Source organism: Camellia sinensis, chromosome 9 (assembly GCF_055761805.1).
Source record: "Camellia sinensis isolate YWXY chromosome 9, ASM5576180v1, whole genome shotgun sequence".
NCBI lineage: Eukaryota > Viridiplantae > Streptophyta > Magnoliopsida > Ericales > Theaceae > Camellia > Camellia sinensis.
In genome coordinates, this window is record NC_138969.1 from 84,445,223 (window position 1) to 84,452,319 (window position 7,097).

The window sequence follows — 7,097 nt, forward strand, 5'->3', positions numbered from 1 at the left end:
CTATTAAAGCACATAAAAAATTTTAAAAAATTCAGAAAATATTTTTTTTGAATATATAAATATTAACATATGTCAATTGCAAAAAAAAAAAATTGCACTGTTCCAGTCAATAGGCCGGACGACTGGTGGGACCATCGGTTAGGCCAAATTTCAAAAAAAAAAAATTTCTGAAAAATGCATCTCACAAATAGTATTTTTATAGAGTTTTCTAAATGTTGTAAAAAGTTAATTTAAACATCCTATCCAAACATTATATTGAAATGTAAGGGTAGAATCATAGTTTAGAAATCGTTCCAACCACAGTCTAATTTTCTAAAAATTAATCCTGAACCTTGAAACCTTACAAGCATCATAGTGAAATCTACTATCCCAACTAGGTTCCATAGTCACAACATAAACAAATAATATAGGCTTTTTTTTTTCATTTTTTTTTTAAGAAGAAAAGACGATGCTTTATTTTGCAGTGCTTACCAAGAGCAAGGATCCTCTAGAGTTTTTTTTTTCTTAAAGTTTCCTAGAGTGGTGTGTTGTATGGTTGAGATTTAATGACAAGTCACATCAATTTCACATTAATTTTTTAGTATTAAATCTCACACACACAATACACCACTTTAGAAAACTTTAGGAAAAAAAAACTCTAGAGGATCCTTGGTGCTTACGCAAAAGCACCAAGTTATTTTTCTACCATAGAACTATCAAAGTGCAGTAAAGGGAAGACATAAAACAAGCTTGATGTAAGCTTGAACTCTGCTTTCATCTACGATGGAAGAGTTGGGATGCTCTGTTCATGTCTGAAGAAATTATCAGGATCAATCTTGGTCTTGATATGCACTAACCTCTTGAAATTGTGCTTGAAATACTTAACCCCATAAGCAGCTCCTTCCAAGTAACTGCCATGGCCATTGTGGTTGATTCCCAAGTCAAGATCTCTGTAGTTGAAATATGCCTCCCTTGGAGGCTTGGACACAAATGGAGTCATGTAAGTATGCAACATTATTGTCAAATTTACGTAGTGTTCCGATTCCTTCACATCATTTTCTTTCCAATTTGTAGCATACTGAATTTTACATATGATCCCAGCTCGATGTGGAAAGGGTTTAGCAGACGGTGTGATCTTAGCCATCTTCCCACCATAAGGATTGAAGGTCAGCATCGGTTTCTCCAGCTCGATCATCCTCTTACAAATATATTCCAAACCATCCTTTGGAATTGGTTCCTTCAAGTAGTCAGATTTCCTCTTGAGATGGGTGGAATTTTTTTTATTTTTTATTTTTATTTTGCAACTGAGGTGTCTGGCTTCTACCGCTGGGCTGCGTCCACCGACTAAGATGGGTGGAATTACAAGCTCTATTTAGAAGGACTTTTGGTGCTCCTATGTCGCAGTTGGTTCCAAGTGCGTGTTTGTCCATTTAATGTAAGATTGGACAAAACTCATCTCCTTGCAGTCTTTCTTCTTCAAACCCAACCCAACTCGGGAAATCTCTTGTTCATGAGGGAGACAAGTGTTTCAGAGTCTCCAAGAAACAAGGACATGAATGAAGCGTTTATGGTCTTCTTATTACCCCCGGTAATGTTCATGACCATCATGGTGAGTCTAATGAAGATCTCTTTAGGCAACTTATGAGCAACATGTTGATAGCGATAAACAATCTCAGTTGCATTTTGTTCCAAGGTTCTGTGAACATCGAACACAGTAACTTTGGCAGGAACGCGCACCAACTTGATTTTGTAGGCAAGAACCACACCGAAGCTTGACGCTCCACCTCCTGTAATGGCCCCGAAAAAGTCCTTACCCATTGTTTCTCGGTTGAGAACCCGGCCATTAACATCAATTAATTGTGCATCAACGATATTATTAACTGAGAGACCATATTTTCTCATCAAGTAACCATACCCACCTCCACTTAAATGGCCACCGACACCCATAGTAGGGCATACTCCAACAGGGAAACCGTGGGTATTGCTTTTCTCGGCAATCTTGTAGAGCATTTCAGCAACAGTTGCCCCAGCTTGAACCCAAGCTGTCTCATCTTCAATATTGACCTTTATTGATCGAAGATTGAACATGTCGAGGATGAAAAAGGGAACCTCAGACCAATATGAGATTCCCTCATAATCATGGCCTCCGCTTCGGATTTTCATCTGCAGACTGTGTTTTAGCACACGTGATGGCTGATTGGATGTGAGATTCATGCATTGGGGTGAGAATAAGAAGTGGTTTTTGGGTTGTAGACATGTTGTATCGAAGGTTTCGTATGTAATGTTGTAGTACAGTGGAGTGTAGATAATTCCAGAGATTGGGTAAGAAGAGAATTGAGAATGGTTTTCAAGGCATTCAAGAAAGGCATGGGTAACTGAATCAGATGTTGGGCATGAAAGAGGAAGCAAAAATAAGAACAGTGAAAAATAAAATAGAACTATTTCCAAGCTTATATTTCTCATTTTTTGGTCTGCTATTTTGTATCCAAAAGAGAGATTTGTATTGTGAGTTTGTGATACCTTGAGTTTGGAATTTATAAGGACTTGTTTGCTCTCAACTGAGAACAATTAAACAAAGGATAAGGAGAGAACAGAATGGAAAGCCAGGTTCAAACAGTTGACCATAGAAAACTATTTTGCATGGCGAAGTCTACGAAGATACCCTTAAAAGAGAAGGATTCCCTCCAGTCCCTAATGTGGAGGGCACTGTTTGTGTTTGTGGGTTGATTATGTGTTTTATTTTGATAATTTAAATCGTTTATTTTGTTAAGTACTTTATATATTTTATAAATAAATAAAAAATATATTGATCTAATAATTATAACATATTCAATTTATCGTGTTTATTATAAAAAAAAAGGAAAAAAAAAAAGACAGCAATTGTGTTTTTAAAAATAAACCATTATTTTTTTGGGGTGACTAATGCGATAAATTGAATAGTTTATGATTATCAGATCGACCCAATTTTTTTGGGGTAATTATTCTATAATCCCAGAATATGGACACGTGGTATTCCATAATATTATGATTGGTGAAGAATGTGAGTAGGTAGAGTATTGTGTTGGGTGATTGAGAAATATAATGGGGTATATTGAATGATGGTTGGTTAGATAGTACAAACAGGTGGTACTATGGAAATATTTAATAATTTTTTATTTTTTTTGTGGGGATGAAATTCACGAAATGACCGACAAAATAAACGGTTTAAATAATCGAAATGATACCTGTAATAAGTCCCACAAGTCCAAACGGTGCCACCTAGTTCAGATTATTTGGAGTGTAGATAATTCTAGAGATTGGGTAAGAAGCAAGGTTCTAAATATCGACCGGTACGTGCCGTACCGGCCGGTTCGTACCGGAAAATTGGAGTGCCGAGTTGGATACTCACCGGTATACCGGTGAGAATGAATTTCGCGTCCGTAACGTCCGAGTCCCGGTACGTAGCGGCTTGAATCCGATACATGGGCCAATACGGGGCGATACAGTCGAATACATCTCTGTTTTTTGTTGTTGTGCTCTGTTCTGTTTCAGTTTCTGGTTTTTTTTTTTTTTTTTTTTTTTTTTTTTGTTGTCGACGATCTAAATTTGAATTTTTCTGGATTTGACGGAATTCTATAACTTCCGGTCAACATTTTGAGACAGAGATAGAGAGAGAGAGAGGATTGTTTGTGGTTGTATTATGTATGCGAGTCTGATATTGAAATGGATATACATGGAGCATTACCAGTTTGAGATTGAAATGGGTGAGAAGAGAGGTACTTAGGTACATGAAGGTGCATGGGTTTATGGTGGATTTGTAGATTGTAAATGTTTAATTTTTTTTTTTTTTATACACCTACACCTCTATTTATATTAATATATATATATATATTTATTTATTTATTTATTTATTTATTTATTTATTTTTTCTCAATACAAGAAAAATAAATATTCAAATCAATTTTTTTATTAAAAGTTTAACATATGCCAAATATAAATACAGATTATTTAGTTGAAAATGAGTCAAAAATGATCTTACATATCAAAATTTTGATTAAAATGTAACAAATTAAGGTTAAAAGAGTCAAAAAATGCATAAAATCCAATTTTAGAGGGATTGCTAATGATTTTTAAAATTTCACAGTCGTGACACCCGATTCCCGATATGTATCGGCCGATATTACCGATACCGATACTCCGCGATTGATATCGTTACGTTACCCGATACCGCGATTTAGAACTATGGTAAGAAGTGAACTGAGAATGGTTTTCAAGGCATTCAAGAAAGGGATGGGTAACTGAATCAGATGTTGGGCATGAAAGAGGTATTAAAAATGAGAACAATGAAAAATAAAATAAAACTATTTCCAATATTTCTCATTTTTTGGGTCTCTTATTTTGTATTCAAAAGAGATATTTTAATTGTGAGTTTGTGACACCTTGAGTTTGGAATTTATAAGGACTTAATTGCTCTCAAGCTGAGAACAATTAAACAAAGGATAAAGAGAGAATGGAATGAAGTGCAGCTTCAATCAGTTGACCATAGAAAATTCTTTTGCATGGCGAAGTCTTCGTAGATACCCTTAAAAGAGAAGGACTCTCTCCTGTCCCTAATCTAGATGGGAGGACGCTGTTTATATTTGTGGATCTATCATGGGTCTCATTTTAATAAGAATAGATATTGAGAGTTTTAATTTTAGAGTTTTAAGCAGAATTCTAATTATGTAATAAGGAGTAGATTCATATGTGATGTGATGTGTGTAGCTATATATATATATATATATATATTTTTTAAATTTGAAACTCTAATTTGTGAGTTCAATAGATGTGGGGTCATCCTTTTTTTTTTTATCAGCAAAAAAACTTTATTGATATAAAAATACAAAACATGCATAAATTACATCAACAAGGGGGGTGCACCAAACATCATAGCTAACCTTAACGATCCCAATTAGGTTGGCACCGCAAAGAAAGCACATTCATTTGCTAGTACTAACCCAAGATTAGTGAGAAACCAATCAGAATCAAATAAACAAGATAAAGAAAGGAAATAACAAACAAAATATCCAACATATCATCAACACCCAATTCAACTGCAACCAATCTGTTGGAAAAAATGATTTTTTGGTGACTTTAATTAAATATTAAAGTGGGTCTCAACCATCTATTGTGTTTGGTCCAAGTGGGTCTAGATACTTTGCATTGAGATCTTTACACCACAGATAGAATGGCCAAAAACCATTGAGATTTGAATGAGAAATTACCTCATGAAGTTAGCTTCATGGAAAAAAAGGTAATGAAGTTTGTAACTCCTGCATTAATGGGGTTTGTAACTCCTGCATTAATGGGGTTTGTAACTCCTGCCTTTATTGCAGAGGTTAATGATGCATTATGAACAGCCATAAAGGCTGGAGGCTCTTCCTCTCTCCCCTATACATGTATAAATTGAGACCCTCCTGTCAAGTCTCAAACACAAAAATTTTTGCTTCCATTTTACAAGTCAGTTTGCCAGATAGTTCCTATTGTGAGAGAGTGCTGCCATTGTTTTGTTCGCTATGCTAGACAGATAGTGCTTCTGCCGTAGCTGATTTTGACTATCGTATCCTGGGAGACAGACGCCAGGTTTCCTCAAGCACTCGACCCGTGAGGCGGCGAAATCTGTTTTAAGGAAACTGCTACCGTGTAGGCTTCGGTTTCGTTTCTTTACCCTTTTAATATTTTGTGTATTTATGTTAAAATTTAATTGTAATTATCTGTATGTGTTCTTGGTATATAATTTGTTTTTTTCATAAATCTATTTATTTAATTTCACAAGATGAACAACAAGCTTAAAACAGATTTATATATATTTTCTATGAAATTAATCGAATAGATTTATATAGACAATTATGTTAGCTTTGTATAAAGTTACTAGGAACTATTGCGGAGTTGCTCACTGTTTCAATGATACAAAATATAAATTTGCATGTTTAGAGATTCAAGTAATTTACATGAATAGGCCATTGTTTCTTTTTCTGTCGGTTAATTGCCAGTTCATGATTTTGCTTCTTTGTACGCACATAAAACTATTTTCATGCCTTCTTGTACTGATTCATCCTTCTAAGTAAATTAATATATTTGTGTTTGCTAGTGAATAGATCCATGTGTGTTTTAGATGTATTACATGCTATTGCTTCTGTTATTTAAGTAGACTGCTTGTACTAAAGAGAAAGTCCACTATTTGGTTTTCATTTGAAAATTCAATGATTGTAAATTATGCAATGTTATTCTCTAATTGCTTTAGATTAATTGCTTTATATTATGTTGTCGTTTGCTACTAACTCTCTTTGTAGGAGTACCTAAGCGTAGAAAGGAATTGTATGGACTACTTATAATCCTCAATTGGATTGGTTTATTTTTCCTTTATATTTGAAGAAATTTTTTGCCAGAGGCATTAGTTGAGCAAAGCCAGTAGGCTTGATTTTAGCAAGAGGGCTTCATTTTCTACTAGAGAGCATGAGAACATTTGAAGTTTGCAAAGAATGCATTAGACGGAGGGCTACAGTTTGCCAGAGGGCTTCAGCTAAAGTGTTTTAAGGTTTGAGTTTGCTAGAGAGCAACAGCCAAGAGGGCTTCAGAGATTTAGTTGGTTTGTTTACCAATTTGAAGCAGCAAGTTTTATTTGCTTATATTATTAGAAGCATTTTATATGCATGTATTTGGTTGTAGCAATTTTTAAATTGCTTGTAAATTTAGAATTTGGTTTGGTTTTCTCTAATAGAAACCAAAGTGTTTAGCCTTGGCTAAAGAGTAGTTCTTATTTGTTCAGAAATGACAACTAAGACGGATTTGGTTTCAAACCTTTGGAGTTTGAGGAAGTTTTTGGGTTTAATCATTTTATTCCCAAAGTGTTGGAAACCAAGTTTGAAAAAAGTCTTTAGTTATAATCTGATTATGTCCAAAGTGTTTTGGTTTTGAGAAAGGAAACCAAATTTTAGCATTAGCTAAAATATTTCTGATTTTGTTCAGAAAAAATGGGCTTAGTTCCGGGAGTACCGGTTAACTTTTATGAGTGGTATAATTCTGGTAGCAAATTTTATTTGCTTGGAAATTGGTTTGTTATAACTTGGTTTATCCCCTAGAAATCTTAATTTTAAAAT

General features: G+C 34.5%; 1 pseudogene; it reads right to left on the reverse strand.

The window, feature by feature from the left end:
* Nucleotides 1-657: 657 nt before the first annotated feature.
* On the reverse strand, nt 658-3,442 carry LOC114285202 (berberine bridge enzyme-like 8; annotated as a pseudogene).
* Between the last annotated feature and the right edge of the window lie 3,655 nt (nt 3,443-7,097).